At 36.5% G+C, this 24,173-nt stretch overlaps 1 protein-coding gene across 1 annotated transcript in view; it reads right to left on the reverse strand.

Annotated features, from left to right (window-relative positions):
• The window catches only part of LOC129726443 (cadherin-related tumor suppressor), a 254,093-nt gene that overhangs the window by 171,125 nt on the left and 58,795 nt on the right, over positions 1–24,173 (reverse strand). The gene's annotated exons all lie outside the window — the stretch shown is intronic.

The raw sequence follows: 24,173 nt of genomic DNA on the forward strand, positions 1-24,173 counted from the left end.
TGTCAAAAAATATTTAAAATAAAAGTAAGTGTCAGAATTTGACAAAAAACATCACAAAAAATACCGAAACTGACAAAAATATAAGAAAGTAAGTAAAAATTAAGAAAATATAGAAAATATAGAAAATAGAGAGAATAGATAGAAACGCACATACAGTAATTCCATGCCAAACAGTCCTATCGAAATTTTTTTTAAAACCGCTAGAGCTTTTATTGGAATTGTTATAGACATGACCATACGCTTGTCAAAACGGACTCTGTAACCTTGCAACTGCGCTCTTCTTAGAGTTTTGCTCTCAAGGTGACACTTTCTATCATAGGGTTACCCGGAAAATCGACTTCTTTCAAAGTTTCCAATTTTCGGACATTTGTAACTTTCGAGCCGTTTTATCGATTTTGAGTCATTTGGCATTAAACAGAAAGACATGAAGTAAGATACAAACCGTTTTCGCCGTTTAGGAAGGTTAAAGACCCAGTGGACCCTTTCCTTCGACATGTTTTCATTGCAGTATCTTTTTCAATGGAGGCGCATGGTGATTATGGGGGACATTAGAGATTGAAAAATTCTAAATCCAAAGTGAGAAATATACCATATCTTCTCTGTAAAATTTTCTGAGGAATGAAAACATATCAAACGATAAGGTTTCCTGGCTTGCAAGTCCTTCAAATCGGCAAAAAATAGTTTCTAACGTATTTTTCGTAGATTTATTGTTATTTAAAGTGCAGCTCATGATTTTTTTTCGAAAAGGACATTATTTAGCTTTAATTTAATGCAAAAAATTTCAAAATCGGTTAAATTGCTCAAAAGCTACAAATTTTTGAAAATTGAAAAGTGTACAAGCAGGAGGCAGTATAAAGTAATTTTTTGTACTGCTTTCAAAACTGTACTTTTTTTTTACTGGAAGAAACAAAAAAAAAGTAAAGTCAAGTGGTAAAAACGAGGTTCATGTAGGGCTTTAAAAGCATGCATGGCTGAGAGGACTAACAGTGCTGCTTCCACCGTAAAAAGTGTAAACGCAATAGAAATAAATATCGATATTTTGTTTTCTTTTTGTTGTTTAAATTTCTGTTATTTTTTAAAGTATTATTCTCTTAGTGAAGATTCTAATATCATTTAGAGGGGGAGCTTATCCAAGGGAAAATATCTCCGGAATAAACTACAAGTCCACAGTAACAGCCCAAAAAGTTTTTAAAACAAAATTCCCTGGTATTCCCTGAAATATAACACTAATTTCCCTGATATTTTTCAGTATTCGGCACAGAAAAGTGCAACGTAGGGTAACGCAACTCTACAATCCCAGTGAAAAAAGTATTTAATCGGATATGAAGCCGAACCGTACAGGTCCCGAATTAACCTACTATACTAAAAAATCAGTTTTCGCGTTAGAAAGCCGTTAAAAAAATAATCGCGTCTCGGTTAAAAAAATTTCCCTGAGCGGGGGCCTAGTGTGGTTGGTAACGTCTCCGCCAACCACGCTCGACGCCTGGGTTCGAATCCCACCGCCGACATAGGTGTCGATGGTTGTGAGGTGGCGTGATCCACTCACAACCAACCCAACTGGTCTAGATTCAATCCTAGCCGGCACCGAGAGATTTTCTGAGGCTAAGAATCTCTGGGATCACGCCTTCCATCGCATGAGGAAGTAAAGCCGTTGGCGCCGGTTCGTTAATAAACGGGTCGTAAGTTAGGGTCCTGGGTGGAGTCGCCTCCCTGGGCGTCGGTGATGGGCACAACAATAGAGGCGGAACTAGACCGACGGAAAATAAGCGAGAATAAAAAAAAACCCTGTATATTTTTCAGTTTTCCCTGACATTCCTTGATTTTCCAGGTTTTCAACACTCTGCCACGGTCATTCTCTAAAGAGACTTTAGAAGGTCAGTAGAGCTAACACCTACTAGATCCCGAAACTAGCATAGTTGAAAAAGTTAAAGATGGCTGCAACAACTGTCTTCTTTTCATAATGTCACTGCCAGACAGTGGGATCTAGAAATAGGTTTTCACACACACACACACACACACACACACACACACACACAATTTTATTCCAGTTTTAGTTCGACTTCAGTTCAGTTTTAATTCAGTTTCGGTTTATTTTCTGCTAAATTTCAATTCACTTTTCGTTACGTTTCAGTTCAGTTGCAGTTCCGTTTCGGTTAAGTTTCAATCCAGTTACAACTAAGTTTAGTTTCAATTTCGTCTCTTTTTCAGTTTAGTTTCAGTTTGGTTTCAGCTCAACTACAGTTCTGTTTTAATTAAGTTCTAGTGCAGTTTAAATTTAGTTTCAGTCAATTTTCAGTTTTTGTTAAATTTTAATTAAGTTTCAATGCAGTTTCAGTTTATTTCAGATCGGTTACAGCTCAATATTAAGACATTTTCTGCGAAGTTGAATTTTGGTTAAGTTCCAGTTCAGTGTCAGTCAACCTCCAGTTTAGTTGTAGTTGAGTAGCAATTCATTCTCAGTTCAGTTTGGATAAAACTTAACTTGAATTGCAGTTCAACAGCATTTAAATTTCAATTCAGATCATGTTCAGTTTTAGTTTAGTTTGTGGGGTCTCCTACGAAAGGCAGAAAATCAAAAGGCAGAATCACGAAAGGCAGAATCACGAAAAGCAGAATTACGAAAGGCAGAATATTTCATAAGGCAGAATCACAAAGAGCACGAATGGTAGATTCAAAAAATGGTCTATTTTTTTTTTAACATCACACACTCGCGGCCTTTGGCCAACTCTATTATCCAAGTGTATGCTATCCTTACTCGCTACCGCTCATTCGGACTTAACTAAGGGAAAGAAAACCTGCTTGAATAATCCTAGAAAACCAGTGGTTACCACACAATATTAAATAATAAATGCGGAGTAGCAGCTTTGATACCGTGACCAGGATTCGCACCAATTTGCCATCTCGCACTTGGCTATCGTGAGTCAGGTTTCGCTACCAGTGATTCTGCCTTTCGTGCCCTTCGAAATTCTGCCTTTTGAATTATTCTGCCTTGTGAGTACGGTCATAGAGTTCTGCCTTTCATGATTTTGCCTTTCGTGCTTCTGCCTTTTGTGATTCTGCCTTCTGTGGCGAACCCAGTTTGTGTTCAGTTTCAGTTTGGTCCACTTTCAGTGTCAGTTAAGTATAAAACAGTTTCACTCCAGTTTTAGTTAAGTTTCAGTTCAGTTTTGTTTAGTTTCTATACAGTTTCAGTTCAGTTAGAATTCGGTTGAAGTTCGGTTTAAGCTCAGTTTCAGTTCAGTCTCAGTCCAGTTTCAGTTAAGTTACAAGTCAGTTTAAGTTAAGTTTCATATCCGTTTCAGTTCAATTTCAGTTAAGCTCCCGTTCAGTTTCAATTAGGTGTTAATTCAGTTGCAGTTTAATTCCAGCTCGCTCAGTTTCAGTTCAGTTTAGGTCAAATCAGTGAATGAATAAGCTCATCGGACATATTCAAAGCATGCCGCATTAAAAACTTTTTTTGGGAAATCCGAGTAAATTTCGGAGTGCGCGTAAAAAGAAATAAAGTCTATATGGTAAGCTTCAGTTAGATTTCTACTAAATTTTAGTTGCAATTGAATTTAAGTTCCAGTTGAGTTTTTGTTGAACTTAATTTCAATTCAGTTTTAGTTCGGTTCTAGTTGAGTTTAATATTAATTCAGTTTCAGTTCACTCTCAATTTAGTTCTAGTTGAGTTTCAGTTCAAATTCAAGTCAGTTTCAGTACAGTTTAAGTTGTATTTAAAATAACTTTCAGTTCAGTTTTTGTCAAGTTTCAGTTCAGTTTCAATTCAATTCAACTTTAGTTTCCGTTCAGTTTTGAGCTTAGTTCTAAGAAAGTTTCAGTTTAGTTTCACTAAAGACAAGTTTCAATAAATTTTCAGTGGATTTCCGGTCAAAATATAGTCTTACATCAGATCCAGATCCGTTCAAGCTCAGTTTCAGTTTTAGTTCAGTATCAGTTTAGTTTTAGTTTGGTTCCAGTTTAGTTTTAGTTCAGTTCCAGTTCAGTTTCAGTTTAGGTTTATTCTAAATTCAGTTTCAATTTCAGTTCGTTTTCAGTACAGCTTTAGTTCAGTTTCAACTAAAACCAAGTAAGTTTTAAATTAGTTTCATTTCAGTTTAGTCATTTCAACTCTAGTCTCAATTCTGTGTCGGTTCAGTTTCAATTTCAGCTAATTACATTCAATGCAGTTTAGGTTTGAAACAAATCAGAAAACTCTCATCTGTTTCACTTATTTTTCTATTAAAATTCAAAGCAGTTTCAATTTCCGTCTAGTTTCAGGTCCGTTACAGTTAAGTTTCTGTAACATTTCTGATAACTTCCAAGCTCAGTTTCCGCTCAGTTTAATTTTGGTTTCAGTTCAACTTCAGTTATGTTTCAATGCTGTTTCAATTTCAGTTTAGTTTTAAGTTGGCTCAGTTACAGCTCAGTTTTAATGCAGTTTCTGTTAAGTTTCAATTCAGTTTTTCATTGATTCGATTCATTTTTAATTTAATTTCAGTTTATTTTCAGTTAAGTTTTAGTCGAATTTTGATTCAGTTTCAGTTTAGTTTCAGTTTAAGTTTGGTTCAATTTAGGATCAGTTTAGTTTGAGTTTAGTTTCGGTTCAGTTTCAAGCTCAGTAAAGTTTTAGTTTAATTATATTTCTGTGTCAGTTGATGTTTCAGATCACTTTAAGTTTAATTTCGGTTGCAGTTCAACTTCAATTAAGTTTCAATTTCAGTTTAGTTTTAGGTCGGTTACAGTTATGTTTCACCTGAGTTCCCGTTAACTCTGTTAAGTTTCCGTAAAATTTCTGTTGAGTTACAGTTCAGTTTTATTTCTATTCCATTTCCAGTTCAGTTTCCGCTCAACTTTTGTTCAGTTTCATTCCAGGTTTAACTCGGTTGCTTAGTTTCAACTCATTTATTGTTCAGTTTTTGTACAGTTGCAGTTTAGTTTAGTATTATTTTAGTTTTTATCAAGTTTCAGTTCAGCTTAAATTCAGCTTCAGAGCAGTTCCAGATTGTAATTTAGTTCTAGTTGAGTCCCGATCCAGTTTGAGTTCAGTTTCAATACACTCTTAATTTAGTTTTAGTTGAGCTTCAGTTCAGGTTCACTTCAATTTCAGGGAGGTTTAAGTTTAGTTGTAGTTTATTTACAGTTCAATTGCAGTTCTCTCTTAGCCTAATTTCAGTTCAGTTTCAGATCAGTATTAGATTGGTTTAAGTTAATTTTTAAGTTTAGTTTCAGCAAATTTCAAATCATTTTCAGTTTAGTCTTAATTTGATTTCAGTTTGGTTTTGATTTTATTTCAATTTAGTTTCATATCATTTTCAATTTAGTTTTCCTTCGGTTTCAGCTAATTTTTTTCAGGATTCTGGCAAGTTTTTCAGTCTAAAGTTAGATCCACTTGATATTTGGTCGCAGCTTTCTGTTAACTGTGGTGCCTCTAGGGGCGGTTACGAGAAACCAATGACAGCGCAGTGATGAGGAAGGTTTGTTAACATACAGTGGATTAAAAGTTTTCGACGATGGAACGTGCAAAACGTGAGAAAATTTTGTACACTTACGTTGAAAATCGGACGTGATTAGGTGTAGAAATTGCGAAGCACCTCAAATTCTCCAAATCAACTGGATTGCGCTGATCACAGCAACCGCTGAAGTGGAACGATTGACAAGCAGCTACGATTAAAGGTCTGTAGAGCAGTTCGGACGAATCCTGGGTTCATTCTGCACGATTGGGCTAAGAAGTTCTCGGTACCGTACAACACTTTTAACGAATCTGTCGGTGTAAAGGGCTGTGACTGTCCCACGCCAGCAAGCAGTTTAACAGGACCCACAAGCAGAATCTCGTTGCAAAACGCCGCGCTAGGATGCTGTATAAAAAAGTCTTGACCAAACTCGACGGCTGCATTCAAATGGACGATGAGACATATGCAATAATGGATTTCGCGCAGCTCCCAGGACAAAAATTCTGAATTTCCAAGTGCAAGGGTAATGACGCCATGCGGTTTAAGTTCGTGTTTGCTGACAAGTTCGCTTGGAAGCTGATGATGTGGCAGGGGATCTGCAGCTGTGGCAAAATAAGGGTTTTCATCACCGGATCAACCATTAATGGTGCCTCTACTACCCACTTAATTGCCCAGATTTTCGTCTAATTGAAATATATTGGGCGATGATCAAGAGCAAGTTGAGGTAGCAAAACGATTAAAAAAAACCCGCTGATTTAAATAGATGATGAAAGAAAATGGCGGATCGAGTTGACAGTTCCACTGTGCAGAAGATGATGCGTGGTAGAAAACATAAAGTGCGTGAATTCATCTTCATCAGTATTTTTCTTTTAAAGATTAATAAATTTGCTGCAAAAATATATATCAAGATTTTTTCCACCTGTTTTTATTTACGAAAATATGGCCCATTTCGTGCGACCAATTAAATGGATCAAGATTAATGTGCATTTCCACTTCAGTTTCAGGTTCAGTTCAGTTTTAGTTCAGTTCAGTCGAGATTCAGTTACATTTCACTTAATTTCATTTTAAAGCTTCTCCCCTCCCCGCCGGCGAGTTTCGACTGCGTTTCGGTTCGATCTGGCAGCAGCGCATCTGATCAAAACCGCGAAGCGCATCGCGAACAGACAAGGACTCATAACAATAAACCTGAACACACATTTCACAGACGAATCGCAGCTCACTACACGACACCTTCCTGTTCGCATCTCGTCGGGAGGCGTCACAGTCTGCGTGTGTGTGTGTGCGTCAGTCAGTACATGGTGGCCTGTAAATTATCGTGGCGATTTATTTGAGTTTATTTTCGATGAGATGATGTTCGGTTTATATTGCTGTGGAAATAAAAACGCAAATGTCGTCGCACAACACGACAACACAACACGGGAAAGGGCCGAGGCCATAAAATTCACTTTACCTTCCCTTGCGGACTGGCTGGGCTGAAGAACTACAAAACATATCTGCGCTACAGTTTGGAGATAGAGTTTAGCTGACGTAATAAATTGTGGTGAATCTTTTTTGTTGTCGTTTCGTTTTTATACACTTTGAAACTACCAGAACGTGAACGAATATCGATGATGTCGGGGTGCAATTAACTGCAGATTTATGACGATGTTTGTCGGAATTACATCGCATAGCTAAATCGTTGCATTTTGTTTTCAAGCATAGTTTTAGTGACTATTTTGATTTTAAAATTTGAGTTTGAGTCTTAGTAACGAATAAAATATCATTTCAGGTGAAAATCGAAACACGAAACGAGAAGAGAATGATCGGAAAAGGCTCGCAGCAAATTTTCCGTTTTTTATGTACTTCTCCAGCAGAGGAACACACTTTTCAGGATCACGTCCGTTCGCTTGTGCTGATGCACAATGCCAGCAACACCGCCAGTGCCAGTGCAAAAGCCAGCACCATCTCAGGTAACCACAGCAACAGCCCAGCATCAGCAGGTAGGTTACTCGCACATACACACACTCTCAAAACGACAAGAAACCGGCGATGGTCTGGCCGCTGGAAGAAGGTCTCTTCGGGCCGGAGAAAAGTACAGCAGAAAATGCATTCTTTTAATTTTTTCTTCTTTCGAAACACCTATAATCTGGTATCATAATACTTGCCTAGAAGCAATTGAACAAGTTATGCAGCCTAGCCGTTTTATTCTCATTATTTATCGCTGCGAGAACATCGAGCTTCGTGGCTAGTTAGGAGCACTCCGGATGGGTTAAGGTTGGACTCTTGGGGGGCGAGGGAAGAAGAGTGCTCGGCGTGTGTTAGGTCTTGTTCTCCCCGCTGGTTGAGGCACATTTTATTTTCCTTTTTTTACTGCGCACCGTCAGAGTCTGCGATATTCTGGAGGCTGCTGGGTCGCACTATATTTCGCTGCAAGGCTGCCACCTTCCTCACGTCTCCATTCTGGTCCTATGTCGGTCCTCTAGTTTAGCCCAAATCTGGCAGGCTTTGCTGTTCTTTTTCGTAGTCAATGCGTGCCTTCATTCCCCTTTGGATTGTAATGCTCGGTGGTGGCCTCGGTTTGTTCACGCGTTCTTCAGATCTCTATTACCGACTGCAGTGCAGTGCAGCACACATTGCACTTCAGGGCGATTTTTCCGTTTTATTTTGTTTTCAATTTCAAGCCCTTTGCAATGCATTCTTTGTTCTCTCACACTGCTAGTACGACTCTTGGGGTTTGGGTATTTTTTCTTTTACATAATTTTACACTTCCATTTATATTGAGTTGTCAGCAAATCGACACGAAGGCGAATGTGTAGCAATGTGTACTCCGGTAATAAATCGTTCGCGTAACGATCCTCCAGTCGTTACCGGTTCCGGATGTCACAGCGGATGTGGCTTAACGTTATTGCTCTTGTCGTTTGTTTCCAATTAATCACTAGAACGCAAACAACGGGGTTCTTTCGGGAGCCATTATCATTAACGGCAGCATAAAGCTGCAATAAAGAAGCATCACTAAACTTAACAACAAACGATTGGTTTCGAGACATAATGAAGCAGTTGATTTGCGTTCCTCGGCGTGTTATGCAACTTTCGTCATTTTTTAGTGCTTCAGACGTCCCGCAAGGAAGTAATTCAAGTTTATTGTTATTTGAGAAATTTTCTCTGTCGTCTGCTAAGCATAAAAACAAGTTACCTCGAAATTTAAGTTCAACTATTCAATGCTTCATAGTTTTTACAATCATCGAGCAAACATTGGACAATTGAAATCGGAAACTTCGCCGCTCTGTGGCGGGTCAATCAACATACCAAAAGACTAACAGTATAAAAGGACCCATAATATTATACGGAGTGATTGCCCTTCACTTTGCATGAAGCTTGGTACTATATGGTGAACAATCCTTGATCTCATTGCGGTGAGTCGCTTCATAAAGCCAGCAATTCTTTGAAGGCAGTGAGAGACAGAAAGAAGGCAAGCAAAAAAAGCGGTAAATATGGCGGCGTAATTTTTTCGACTAACCTCTCAACGTAGACAGTGGCAGCAGCCGCGCACTGTTCGAGCCTATTACCTACTACTGATTGAGAAAAAAAAACCCTGCCTAGACGAAGTCTCTCTAGCCCGGTGCTTTTTTCGGGTCAAATCATGATCGCTTTATTAAGGTAATAATAAAAGGAACTGGCAAAGTACATTCCTAACCTTCCCTAGGCCTGAATTCGCGTTCACTGTAGCGCTTGTGAGTTGGACGAGAAAAAAAAATTCAACCGCTCACGAATTCGTGGTGACGACGGCTGTAAGACGGGACCCCGGTGCTCCCACGAGACCCACTAATAAAAACTATGCGATAATAACAATCGAAGCCCAACGATCACGTTAAATATCATTTAAATAATGCATTTGTTGTATATTTCGTTTAGTTTCTCCACTCCACCCCCCTATTTGCTCCTTTTCCTTCCACCCATCGATCGATCGAAGCCACAGTCGGGAGGTTAGTTTATATTGCAACAAATTTTATAGCAAAACTGCTTGGGCCACAAAGCGAGGATAAATCAACAATAAATTTCTTGCCTTCGATTCCACGAATACCACCCTCCTTCTTCGCCCGCCCTCGCCAACACTAACGGGCCGCAAAATTGCAGCTGGAAGCTATCACGATTGGACCGATTAGCCAACCGTTCCATGCTCTTGCTGCGATCGGTTGCTGGTGAAAAATAAAAAAAAGCTTTTCACTTTTGTTTTGACTCACATTACAACAGGAGACCCTTCACGTTAAATTTCCAAGCGACGAACCCGAACCCAACAACAACGACGCGATGATTGCCTTTCTTATCAGCCAACAAACAACAGTTGTTGAATGGTTTTGCAATATTTACTCAATTTTTTTTTGTTTGCTTTATTCAATTTGTGCAACAGGGTGCTGCCGATAGTGGACCAACGAACGGCGTCTGATTGAAGGCATTTGGCAATGGGGAATTCAATGCATAGATTTCTTTTCTTCCTTCGTGAGTCGGTCGTATATCACGCGGGTGGATTTTTTTTTCGCTTATTCCGAGACTGTTCGTGCACAGAGCCTCAAACAAAACAAAAAAAAAACGATCAAATTGGTGTGTTCGGAATGACATTCACATGAAGTAGTAGGCTTCAGCTGGGGAGGCGATAGGGCGGATTGCCACCCGGGTGGGTTTGTGAAAATGTGTTTAGTAGAAGCACAGCTAGTTAATCCGTTCAACAGGGCATAATAAATATGGTTTTTCACTTTCAGGCTTAGCTAATATCAATGCTCAGGTTGACGTACTCTTCTCATTAACTCATTAGCAAGGTTTTTTCGTCACGTGAGTGTTCTTTATAATTTCAAGTATTCCGACATCCTTTATTGATACACACCTCGGTGCAACCCTCTTGATGCGATATGAAGCGACTTACTTTTGCACAACCCTGTGTGCTGTCTATGGACTATAGAAATGTCAAACACAAAATTGCGAATTCCAGCTAGAATAGTTAAAAGTGTACCAGGAGATGAAACTTTCATTATTAGAAATCATTTCGAAAAGCTATTCTATTCTATTAATGGGTTGAAATTGTTTTAATCAACAAGCAGTAATTCATAAATCTAACGAGGGGTGAACTGGACTTTGCCAAACAGTTATTACACAACGGAGGAAGCAAGCTACAGACGAATGAAAGGAGAGCTGACACGTGAGTTTACAAATAACTTTTACTAATTATAAACTGAAACTTAAGGAGAAACTGAACCGTGGCCTTATTCCATACATTTTGAGGTTAGGTTTTTCTCCACTTGCTGATTTCGAGTTCAAAAATCTCAATTTCCATCTGAAAAATAGCACTCGGATTGCTTCTCCATGCATGCATTAGCGGTGCAAACAATTGATCAAAGTTTCACACACGTAATCCTAAAAATTTTCGAAAAATTTATCTTGCGAAATTCGAGCACGGAGTGTCATTTCAGGATAGGGAAATTGACAGCCAGTGTCTCTAAAGAAGTTTTAGCAGGTGCTTCGACGATATCCAATTTCTTCCTCTGATATATAGTTAAAAATAAATAAATATTTTTATTGAAAATTCACTCAAATTGAAAAAATAAATTTTCAATTGAACATTTTTCCAACATTTCCAAAAAGTTACTAGTCACACAGAAATACATATATTTGCTGAACATTGTAACTTACTATAGTGCAAAATTAAAAAAGGGAATTAACCACGCTTAAATTACTCATTAGTTTGCAAAAAATCGCAGATAACTATTGGATATTCTGAAAACACGTCTATTCTACTTCCTGAACAATGTAAAATCATTTGTTCAATAGAGTTCGATTTACCTTATAAAGAAATTCTTTTGTACCGTAAACTGGGGTGACTTTGATCACCGGGGTGACTTTGATCACTGTACCTCTTTTTTGGAAATGTGCTAAAAAAGCGCTCGTAGTGCTCAGGATTTGTCGTAACCTTCACTGATTGTGTGGATATGTTTCTGCACTGCTACTATTCATGAACTTCGTGCTATTTGAACAGTGTTTTTCATGCTAAAATATTAATTGAAAATAAAGTGTATTTTTGGCGATTTTTGTTGCATACAAACAATCAGTTCAAGCAGATTCAAAACAACAAGTTGCAATACGTAAAGTTGTTTTATTTTGTTCCCAGATTAGTTCTTAAGACGAACAAATATTATAACAATGCATTTCATTGTTATTTTTGCAAGTTTTTCCTCGAAGGCAATGTTGAGTCCCAATAATCTCCACAGCGTATTACATATTTCTTCTTAACAAAAACCCAAGACGTGAAGTAACATGCAAATTTGGACAATTGCATAAGTCATATTTCACGTGGACTGGTTTTGATGATTTTAGACCACCTTCCCTCTCAGTGGATAATCATTCATAAATATTTTAAAAATTTTGTATGAATCTTGGACATTTGTCAACATAAACTGTTCACGTAGAATGTGAATGGCCCCCAAATTGCTTTCCATATTTGTGAACTCGTTTAAGTCGTTTTAGGCTGTTTAATTTAGTGAAAGTAGCAAAGCGTTACTCCAAATTCATCAAATTAATGAAGTGATCAAAGTCACCCCGGAATGATGATTGGTCTAAAATTTTAAGAGCTTATTTAAAAACAGCAAAATTGTTACTAAACTTTTGAAGTAGTGACTGAATCTTTCTCAATGCATGCCAGTACTTATTTTAAAAATATCAAACAATATTGTTTTTAGTATATTCCGAAAATATTTAAGATACAATCAAAAAAGTGATCAAAGCCACCCCAGTTTACGGTACTTTTTAAATACCTTTTTTATTTCTGAAGATTATGTTTCACAATTTTCGACAAAAATATGAGCCCATAAAAACCATATAATTTTGTAGAAAAAAAGAAAACAATAAAAAATCAAAGAAAAAGCAATAACTAAAAATGTGAATTTTGGTCAAATTTTAATAGTGGTTCTTTCTACGTTTGTAAGAGCACTAAGTGTTGTGGCCGTTACGCGTGGCGTTTTTATGGCTCTTATGTTAGCGCTAAATCGAAAAATGAGGGATGACGACATCTAAAGTGAATCAATAACCACTTTTTTCTAGTTTATTTTACATTGTCCTATTGATTATTTGTTTCAAATTTCCTTGACAGAGTTAATGAATCTTCTGGAATCCTTTTGTTTGGTTTTGTGATGAAAATTTAAGACACATAACAACTGATAGTTAAAAAACTGTTTCATAAAAACACTTTTACTCAAATCGCCGATAGGCGTATTTCAACTTCTACTTATAGTCGTTTTCAGTGCTTCAAATTTCGTTAATTGCAATTTATTTTTTAATAGATACCGAAAGTACCACGCCACAAAAATATCTTCGAAGTGCGCGTATGAAGATCGGGTGCACTAGTTGTTGGTTTTCTCGGAACCGATGGTAACAGAAGCTCGAGGTTGACCAATACTAAAAATGAAAGCAATATCAGAATCAAATGCAAAGACTCTGCTTACCGAATTTAAACAATAAAGTGGACTAAATAAACTGAAAAAACTTAACTGTTGATTTACTTTAGATGACGTTATGCGTTAAAGTTTGACACATTTTTCATTATATTTTTTTCTATGATTTTTTTTTTCATTTTTTATCCTCTTCAAAATTGTTCGATTTTTATGAGTACATATTTTCACTGAATATTGTAAACCACTATCTTCCAAAATAACAAAGTTATTTCAGAAAGTACTAGTTTTCATACAAAAGTAATTTTCCGTGAGAAAATAAAGAAACCTGATTTTATATTTTTTTTACGAAAAATTATTTACGAAACTTAAAACTATTTTCGTAAAAATCAAAGATAACTAGAACAAGATACCGAACTTCCATATTTTTCATACATTTTGAATACTACCGATTTCCGACGGTTAGTGCTGCCATCTGATGACTTAAATTCTCATAAAATTGTCACTATGAGCAAAACCGATTTATCGTGCATAGTCCGTCATTGATCGTTGAGCTGTTCAAGATTGTATATGAAAAAGGTGTAGCAGTTTGGTCAGCTCGACGCTTAAGATAACATGCAGATTAATGATATTGTCATTTTTTGCACTTTATGCTATTGCCATATTTTTTGCACTTCAAAGTACGAAAGAAAAGTGTGAAATTGACTGTCAGAGTGGGAGTTTATATTGAGGGGTTATATTTATTTTCAAGTCTCATTCTACCTACACTTAAAGTTTGATATGTCGCAAGCCAGGTTTCAGCACCATTGTGCATATGGTCAGGTTCACCGGGGCACCCGATTTTTGCTTTATAAACCTCGGCAAGTGTGGAAAACTTGGCTGTAGAGCATGCTCATAGCAATTATCAGGAAGTTCTGATGGTACGCTTAATTTTAAATGATGCGCCGATTATTCTTGATTCTTCAGGAAAGTTTCATGTTTGAGAACTAAACATTCGTACACATTACTATCATTTTTCGGATGGCAGCACCATACAGTCGTCCACATGGATGATGAAAAAAATTGTTTCACCTTCCAGCAGTCATGTCTTGGCCTTGTCGTCAGTTGCATTTGACGTTAAGTATACGTCATATTAACAGTGTATAAATTAGTTCGACTTTTGCTCACGCGCAGCGACAATCATGTCCGATGAACTCTGCAAGAGTCAGGTATCTTGTTCAAGTCATCTTTGTAAAAATGCTATATCTCGAGTTTGGCTCATATTACCCCGTGTTGATAAGTGTTTCTTACACAAAAGTTTCCGAAAAATACGATGAAATCATAAAATTTAAAATACAATTAGCTGCATTTGCCGAAAAATGCAAATTTAGTTTCAAAATACAAAATAAAACTATCTGGCGACACTTCCGGTCAAAAATAATATTTTTTCTGGTTTCCTTGGTTTATTTTCTTCAAAATTTATCTATTACTATTTTTCGGGTGCCTTACGTCTATAAATTGTAAAAAAAATTAATTACGAAATTTACAACTATTTTCGTAAAAATGTTATATCTTGAGATTGGCTTATATTACCTCGGGATGATAGTTGTTTCTTACGTGAAATTTTTCAAGGAACACGATGATATTATTAAATTCAAGATAAAAATGGTTTCATTTGCCGGAAAATGTAAATTTGGTTTTCAAATACAAAAATAATTTATTTGTCAACACTTCCGGTCAAAAGTTATATTTTTTCTGGATTCTTTGGTTTATTTTCTTCAAATATCATCTATCAGTATTTTCCGGGGGTCCTACAGAGCGGGGTGTATTCCAATCGACGCCAAAATTCCCCCAACTTTGAGCAAAATCTGTGATGGTCGTGTCCAAGTTTGTGCTTTTTCGTGCTCACTTCGTATGGAATCACCAATATAGTATTTGCAAAACCCAGCGGGAGCACCTATACTAGTAAGTTTAGCACGATCAAAGCAACCTGTTTTAGCCAGTTGCACTGATAGCTGCCGAAAGTCGAAAACTGGTGCGACAAAATTTAGGACCAGTTCCTCGCTTCGAGTGCTGTTTCGATCGATTTTTGAAGAAAATTGATTGATTCTCGGTGGTATTTAGTATTTAGTGAGTGTTATCAGGTAAACAAGAAGTATGTAAGGTTTTGATTCTGGCATTCTAGTAGCAGTTAACGAAAGATGGGTCGTGTGTTTAATGGTATGAAAACTCAGCAGATGGTCATTCGCAAAATGTCCAAAGCAGGCAGCAGACAACGCGCAATCGCAGAGTACTTGGTACGATCCAAAACCTTCGTGTTTAATGCCCTCAACGATCGCAAAATCCAAAACGACTAGACGTCCATGAAGAAAGACAATGAAGCGAGTCTCCAAGATAGATCCCTTCAAGGCTTCAAAAAAGATCCGGGATGAACTGAACTTGTCCGTGAGTTCCCGGACAGTTCAGCGGTAGCTGGTGGTAAAAGCTCTTGGAACGTCGTGATGCTGATGCATCTGAAGGCGCGGCTTAAGCTCTAGAGGCTTGTCATGGTAGGAATTTTATTGTTTTTATTCATTTTACCATGTCATTTTAGTTGTTAAGTATGCTTAAGCACATTTTTTATGACCGACTATTGTTTCAAGTACAAATGTTATAAATTTCTTCGAACAATGCTAATAAATTATCATAAATGGATTGGAACCCTAGATTAGATTATTTTTTCTCGAAGTTTTGTCACTTTCTTTTTTTTTTTTTTTGAGCAATGGTCATAATGTTTTGTCCGACACTACAGTTATCTGTGATTTTCTCACAAACTAATAAGGGGCCATCCACATACCACGTGGACAGATTTTCGATGATTTTGACCCCCCCCTCTCCCCCTCCGTGGACAACTGCCCATATAAATTCTAAAAAAAAATGTATGGACCGTGGACATTACCCAAAGTGAACTTTGCATACAAAACTATTTATATCTTTTTCAATATAAGAGATGACAGTCTGAGGTCCTCAATAAAGTTGCTGGCTAAAGTATTTGTTACAACTTTCTCAAAGACACTGGCTGTCTATAACACTGTCCTGAGCTTCAGTTCACTTTCAGTTCAGTTGCCATCAAATTTTAGTTCAGTGTTAGAACAGTTTCAGTTTAAGTTAAGTTTTAGCTTATTTACAGTTAAATTTAAGTTCAATTTTGGTTAGGTTTCAGTTCAGTTTCAATTCAGTTTCAGGTCAGTGACAGACCTGACAATTTATTTTTAGTTAGAATCCAGCTCAGTTGCAGTTTTGTTTCAGTTCAGTTTCAGTTAGGTGTTAGTTTAGTTTCAGTTTCAGTTTGTGTTAAGTTTTAGTTCAGTTTCAGTTGAATTTCAGTTCAATTATGGTTAGGTTTCAGTTCAGTTTCAATTCGGTTCCAGTGCAGTTTTAGTTTAGTTTCAGTTCAGCTGTGGTTCAGTTTCAATACAGTTTCAGTTAAGTTACAGGCCAATTTTAGCTCAGTTCTAGTCAAGTTAAGTTTCAGTTCAGCTTCAATTTAGTTTCAGTAAGGTTCGTTTTGAGTACACTTTATTTTATTTCAGTTCAGTTGCAGCTCAGTTTTTGTTTGGTTATAGTTCAGTTTTAATCCAGTTCTAGTCCAGTTTTAGTGAAGTTACAGGCCAGTTTGAGTTAAGTTTCAGTTTAGTTTCAATTTAGTTCCAGTTAAGCTTCCATTCAGTTGCCATCTCAGTTCTAGTTCAGTTTTAATTCAGTTTAAGTTCAGTTTGAGTCAAATTTAGTTCAGAGTAAGTTTTAGTTCAGTTGCAGTAAACTACACTTCACCTTAGTTTCAGTTCAGTTAGAGCTCGGTTTTAGTTCATTTTTAGTTTAATTCTAGTCAATGGTTAGTTATCTTTTAGTTTTATATCTGTTTCAGTTCAGTTTAAATTTGGTTTCAGTTTAGCTTCTGTTCAGTTTCAGTTTAGTTTTTGCTAAGTTCCAGTTCAGATTCGGTTCAGCTTGAGTAAAATTTTATTTTAGTTTCAGTTCATTTACAGTTCAATCCCAGCTCAGTTTCAGTGCAGTTACAGTTTAATTTCAATCCAATTTAAGTTCAGTTGCAGTTTAATTGCAGTTCGGCTTCAGCTCAGTTTCAGTTCATTTTAGTTTATATCCAGTTCAGTTTCAATTCTGGTTCACGTCAGTTTCAGTTTATTTTTAGTTCAGTTTTGATTTAGTTTTAAGTTAAGTGTCAGTGCAGTTTTAGTTTAATTTCAATTTCAATTTAGTTTTATTTAAGTTTCAGTGCAGTTTCAACTCAGTTCCAGGTAATTTTTATTTAAGTTTACTTTCGGTTAAAAATTATGGAAGTTTTCACTTAATTCTCCAGTATTTTAGTTCAGTCTGAGATTAACTCTCACGGAACGCGATGAGAGACAGGACACAACACTTATTGTTCTTACAAAACATAAAAAAGGAATTTAATTTACCTTTTTAGTCGACCGGTTTCGGGCAGCGATCTTGCCCATCAGCTGGACGATGTCCGACTAGTTGCGCATAGTAGTTGTTGTTTTCTAGATATCACAATTTCTCCCCTGTTACAGCAAGATCGCTGCCCGACACCGGTCGACTAGAAAGGTAAATTAAATTCCTTTTTTATGTTTTGTAAGAACAATAAGTGTTGTGTCCTGTCTCTCGTCGCGTTCCGTGAGAGTTAATCTCAGACTGAACTAAAATACTGGAGAATTAGGTGAAAACTTCCATAATTTTTACCCGAAAGTAAACTTAAATGAAAATTACCTGGAACTGAGTTGAAACTGCACTGAAACTTAAATAAAACTTAATGAAAACTAAATTGAAATTGAAATCAAGCTAAAACTGCACTGACACTTAACTTAAAACTAAATCAAAACTGAACTAAAAATAAACTGAAACTGACGTGAACCAGAATTGAAACTGAACTGGATATAAACTAAAATGAACTGAAACTGATCGAGATTAATTTAATAGCTACGCGATGTAAATCTTATAAAGGACAGCCTATGCCGAAGTGCGCTTGCTTTCTTGAAGCTATTCAGGATTATTAGTCACTTATATAAATACTTAGATGCTTCGGGTTGTATATGATTTTCGCGCGCGTCATTCACATAGGATGATAGATGATTGGCCTACTTATGGTTTATTGGTTTAATCAGATTCACATCGTGTAGTCGTATATGCGTGGCTCCAATAACATCATATTGTAAAAATCGGTCAATTTTGTGCTCCATCGAAATAAACCATGCACACCTGTGCGCGGCCCCAAAGGCATTGGTAATGTCTCTTGGTCTAAACCGGTACCAGATATAAATAAGCTAATTGTGTTTCTCTAGTCAGCCGGCTGACTATAGAATAAACCGAAAATAGCTAAATAGAGACGGATAAGAGTTATATGTATGATCGCATCGCTTATCAAAGTGAATCCTGATCCAACGAGCCCTCCCCTACCAACAAAAACCTCCTTCCTGTGACCTTGGTGGAGATGCAGAGGTAAACACGGTCTTTAAATAGCAAGGGTCACACTAACATCCCTTACCTCTTCCCACCTGATTGCAAGGACGTAGCCGGCGTCGTTATTGATCCTTTAAAGTATTGAGTCACTAAAACTTGTACAATGAGAATGGTCGGTCACTCCCAACCCCCTTCAGTTGATTCACTGTACAATTTTACTGATTCGGATCAATCACGGAGTGCAACCATTGATATGTGCAGTCAGTCAAGCTAAGCGAAGCTAAGCTAATTTTAAATTAGCTCCAGTAAAGTTTCAGTTCAGCTTTAGTTTGGTTTAATTTCAGTTGCAGTTAAGTTTCTTTATCTTAAGCTCGATTTTAGTAAAGTTTCAGTTAAAATTTGGGTTCAGTTGTGCTTCAGCCAAGGTTCAATCGATATTTTTATTAAGGTACGCAAAAGCAAATTGAAAAGTAAGTTTAGTCGAATCAAGCGCCCTAACTTCGGCAGTTGGTGATGTATTGCTATAATTATTTTTTCAATATTGAGTATTACCAAAGGCATCCTTCAACTGCAAAACCAAAACAATGAAATCACCATGCGCAAGCTGTGCATTTGTTTTCTTTTCGATCGTCAAACATTTTTACAAAAAGGTTGAATTTTTTTGGGGAAGTATTGTTTCATAAATTTTTGCCGCAAAACTAGTTGTAAACATGCTTGATTTCGCTCTTTTGCTCTTTGAATGTTCATTAGACTGTATTTTGTCTAGGAGGCAGAATATGAACAAGTCGTATATGAAGCACTTGTAGAGATACTCTATCTCTACAATTTGTCTAAACATTGTATTGTTGAAATTGCCATAGGTACAGCGTAGAAGTCAGGCCAAGCTTGTAAAACCGGAAGAGCTGCTCTTTTACCTACGAAAATAAAACAACTTTGGCTGTGGAACCATAGCAAAGCAATTTCAACATTACAACGTTCAGACTGTATACACAACTTTTCTACAAAATTTTGGAGAAAATTTTGACAAAATTTTGGTCAAAGATATTTGTTTGTCAAAATTATTTGACGAACTTATCGGAATATATATAGTTTGCTTGTCTTTCAGTCACGCGCACGACAAACGAAAGTTACTCAAATTACTTTTTTCCCAAGCAAACTCTGAAGCTGAGGTACACTAAATTTTGTTATTTTTTTGTGGGTAGCTACCAAGGATGGAAAAACTCGTATCGCATAACAATCATTCGGGTATCATTTCTGAATGTGCTATTTATAAGCTTTCAATCCTAGCAAACCATCGCTATTAAAAGTTACAAATTCTCAAGCTTGCAAGAGACAACTTAGAGCAAAGAAATATATGGAAGCTTTCTTTGATGATTTTGTTTCAGTATTGCCTGCTTTAGGCGGAGCGAGCAACATATAGCGAGTGTTTCACGAAAGAATCGTAAACGATTGCACTCAAGCGATCGCAATGGTTCTTTCAAATGTTGGTTGCTTGTAGGCGTAATTCGGCTACTCCACGTCGTGCTTTCACCGTGATATACCACGATGATTCTTGGTGATTTCAAGTATCAGATGCTAATGCACCATGCTACAATTTCCGTAAGCATTGATGATACCTATTTGCTCCGGCAAGCAAACAATTGAACACAATCTAACGTTCATTTGGATTCATAATTTCGTATCACTGGCGATAATATCTCAAAGCTTCTCGCGATAATGTTGAATGCAAGTGAACTTGGATACAATAAATACTATCGTGTTTGAATCATTCAGTCTCCTTCTATGGTATTCGAAACTCTTGGAAGCGAAAAACAATAAGCAGCGTTTCTATGGAAAACTTGTACGCGAGTGGAGATAGTTGAACGATAACTGATAAATTAAAGAACACATTTGCATGAAAAATTGCTAGTGAGTGAACTTTTCCATGCTTGGTAGCAACGCAAACACTACTGTTCTGACTACAAGTTACCTTTGCTTTTAGTCCTCCACTCACCTCCTCTCGACTGGTATGAAGCCAGTCGTAAGGAAATCAAAGCTAACTGCGTCTTAACTAATATTCGGCACACGTGTTAAATTAGCACATGGCTATAGGTTCTGATGCAGGTGCATCGACAAAAACCGCCAAAAACGTAATAAAGGGCGGAAGGCAATTTTAGGATGTAAGACATGACATAGTATCAAAGATATCAAGCATGTAAATGAAATCTAAAGTTAGCCGAACCACTGTCGGTTAATTATGAACGTTATTTTAAAATTACATGTCCAATAAATTCTGTAATGTCATGGCATTACCATCAAAATTAGGTTGTCAAGTGATGTAATAAGGCAGTACCTGTTGTAGTTCATTGAGGATAGACTATGAAAAAGTCAAGAAAATAATGGGGATTATAAACCTTTTTTTGCTCGAGAAAATAAGCAGTTTAGTTTTTTTTTTAAAGTGTGTACCAAATTTTATATGCCTTGAAATTGTAATTTTTCAATAGTACAGTTATTCGATAGCAAAAAGTTGACCGAAGAGGTTAATAACGAACATTTCTTAAAAATTGAAGAAAGCCGGCTGTAACTCTCCAAAGCCATTTTATGCAAAACATCATATCGAATTTCAAGTTTAGCTTATGGCTCGTGACAAGCCGCACTTGAAATCTATCCAACTTTCTCCCTATTACTTAAAGCTTTAACAAAATTTACATAAATGTTCTCAAGAAGTTGTACTCAAAGATAAAGCAATATATTTTTTTCGATATTTTTAAAAAGAGAAAAGACATTTAACCTACACAAGACATGCTGCACATATTGTACCCCGAATTAATTCTTTAAGTATACTACGACGTTCAAGATGCACGGAGAAAGGGATAATTATTTTGCTGATACGTGAAAATTTTAACTGTTTCAAAAAAACTTAGAGTATAAGATAAACCCGACGAGAGACATTCAAAGTTTGATTCAAGTTCAACAATAATACTTGAAAATTTTCACGATGAAATTATTCAGCAAGGTACAGATTGATCTTTAATTTGCAATACAGTTTGTGTTAATTATGTTTGTAGTTGATGAGTAATAAGAGTTTGAAGTTCATTTTTTGAGGTAAGAACCGATTTTTCCCCGCCGGGATCGGGTTAAGCTATTGGCCATTATTTTTGAACATTATGTAAAATCTGATCAACAGTTTTGATTTAAGATATTTTGATATATCGACATAAAATTTTCAAAGTTTTAAAAATTAAACATAGGTTTATCTACTATCCTACAAATGCGCTACAGTAAGCCAACTTTTTTTATTTTTTATCAAATAATATTTGTTTGCTTATGTAGAAGAAGACGAAAACAAAGAAATAGACAAAGGTAGTGGTGATGGTATGAGGATTCTTACGCTGTTACGCAACACTATAAAAGGTTTCTGTGATGGCACGCAGATGACAGATGTTTCATGCGCGTCATTTATCATTTGTGAAGTTATATCGGAGTATTAGAGAGGGATTTGAAGGACAGTGCTTCGTTATTCCAAGCTTTGCTATTGTTAATAACAAATTGCAGAGACAAACTTTTGTATGTGTGAATATTTTTTTGAGCAATCCAGTATTTTTTCATGAGCAATGGTTTTTGTAAATTGTTTTTTTTCAATCACATTCATTTTTAGTTATTTTGTAAGTTTAGTTTGAATATAACATATGTAATATTAAACAATTGAGAAAATGAACTATTATTCAAGTTATGAAATTTAAAAAAAAATTAAATCTTTAGAAAACAATTTTTCGAAAATAATCAAATAATGGAGAAAAAGTCTATAGATATTGGAGAAAACAGCTGTGCAGTGGATCCCTATAAAAAGCGAGATGCAGATTCGTTTTCGAGTAAGCAATCAATCCACGATCTACTGAACAAAGGATTTATCGCATTTAGATAATTAATTAAGTTTTAAACCAGCGCTGGCCATCTGCATCGAATTGTCGATAGTGTCTTAGTTACATATTGAACTTCAACTCGTTATTTCAAAAAAAAATATTGGTTATTTTATCCAATAAAAAATTCAATATGGTTCGAAGTTACGTTAGAAAAACGATTTATACACATTTTTGAGGCACTAAGTAAAAGAGACAGCTTTCTCACATGTGTCATGTTTGCAAAGGCGAAAAACTGGCTCTAGGTAGTGTTATTTTGGAATTAGTTCATACATATTCAAAGTCATGGCTGAGTCAACCCAAAGTCAAGAGGAAGTGGTTATATACGAGTCAACGTCCGGAAGCTATTGTAACAAATATGCATGCTTTTGAAACAATTCGTTGTTGTAGTAACATCAATAAAATGTCATAGAAACAGTTTGTATACTCTAACATGTTGGAAAAAGTTGAAAAAGTGGTTAAACGCATGGCCGAAATATGTTTGCCTCTTTCTGAAGCAAACATATATTGGCCATGCCAAGTTTTGACATCTCTTTGATTAACGTTCGGCCATTGCACGTGAACAGAGAAGCAGCTTGTGACAATTTACAGGTGATTACTTCTTAATTTATCACATTTAACGATGTGAAATTGTTTGAGAATGCCTGTCAAACCGCTATAAGTCAAATCATTTCATTTTTAGATGCCTAAAATTTACAGAAATTCACAGCAGAAGGATATTCTCCTCAAACTCACTATTTTTGCTCTAAAAATACCGATGATGATCTTAAATATAATGAGTCCGAACTATTAACATACACGTCTGTAGATATAAAGGTGGGCCAAAGTAAAAATTTGGTGGACCAAAATACATATTTAGTACTTCGTAGAAATTTTGATATTTCTAGGATATTTTTCGATATATTGCATTGTTGAACGGTGTAAATTAAAATAGACACTTGACTTTTAACAATGGTATAATAGAGTAGGTATTTATGTTGAAAATTTGTGTTTATTTTTAATGAAATGTGCGAACACTTCCCAAAGCTGGCCAAAATACCCCCGTTACCCTAATTGCAATAATTTTCAATCTATGTGCTCCGAGTGTGTAAACGCGACCCGTCCGTGGCAAAACAATAAATACGGCACCCGATGCGTGAAAATCGACAATCCCTGATTATCCGGGCAGGAGCAGTTTGCTCCGGTGCGATTATCTTCTATTCCTATACACGGTGTTAGCCGGCTAGTTATATGCTTCGCTCACCACAAGTGGTGGCTACTTTTTTTTGAAAGGAAATAGAACTAAAACTTTGAACCTGATGCGAAGATAAGAAAGGTTGGTTCCGAACTGCTTTCGTAGCTTTCGTGGATTAACTGTCTGTGTTCGTGGTTGATTCATGCACTGCCTACTTAGACGCAGAATTTGTTTCAATCATTTATAATTCTAACGAACTCATCCCATTCAACAAACCATTACGTAAATTGAAATTCGGACTAGAAGACAAATAAGACCTGTAACTATTATGCAAGTTTACTGGTTGGCCTTTAGGTTATTTTCACTAGCAGCATCACTAGCGTCTTTTCCCATGCTTTCGCTCTTTTTCTCACTCTCGGTTCGATCGACTCGAAATCTAGTGTTATGCTGTGACGGGTTTGTTTGAGCACCTTTAAAACAACGGAACGAAATAATTGCCCCCGCCTGCCACTATCGGCCCCTGTTGGACACATCATGCGCAGCCGGTCTACATCGAGCGAGAGAAGAAAAAAAGCATCAATTCGGTGTTCGTTGGTGCGAACAGACCATAACTGTATAAATATTTAATCTGGATGTGATTATTTGCCATAATGAAAAATACATGTTGTTTTATGGTTATGGTTCCATATTTAATCCATCCCTAGAACAATGGTAAGCTTAGCTTCTCAGTGCTTCCAGGCTAACTAGCGTGTCAAAATGAAGCGATTTCAGTGTAAAAATGTGCGTGCGCTCCGCGCCCCAAACCGCTAAATCCTTC

This window comes from Wyeomyia smithii, chromosome 3, assembly GCF_029784165.1.
Source record: "Wyeomyia smithii strain HCP4-BCI-WySm-NY-G18 chromosome 3, ASM2978416v1, whole genome shotgun sequence".
NCBI lineage: Eukaryota > Metazoa > Arthropoda > Insecta > Diptera > Culicidae > Wyeomyia > Wyeomyia smithii.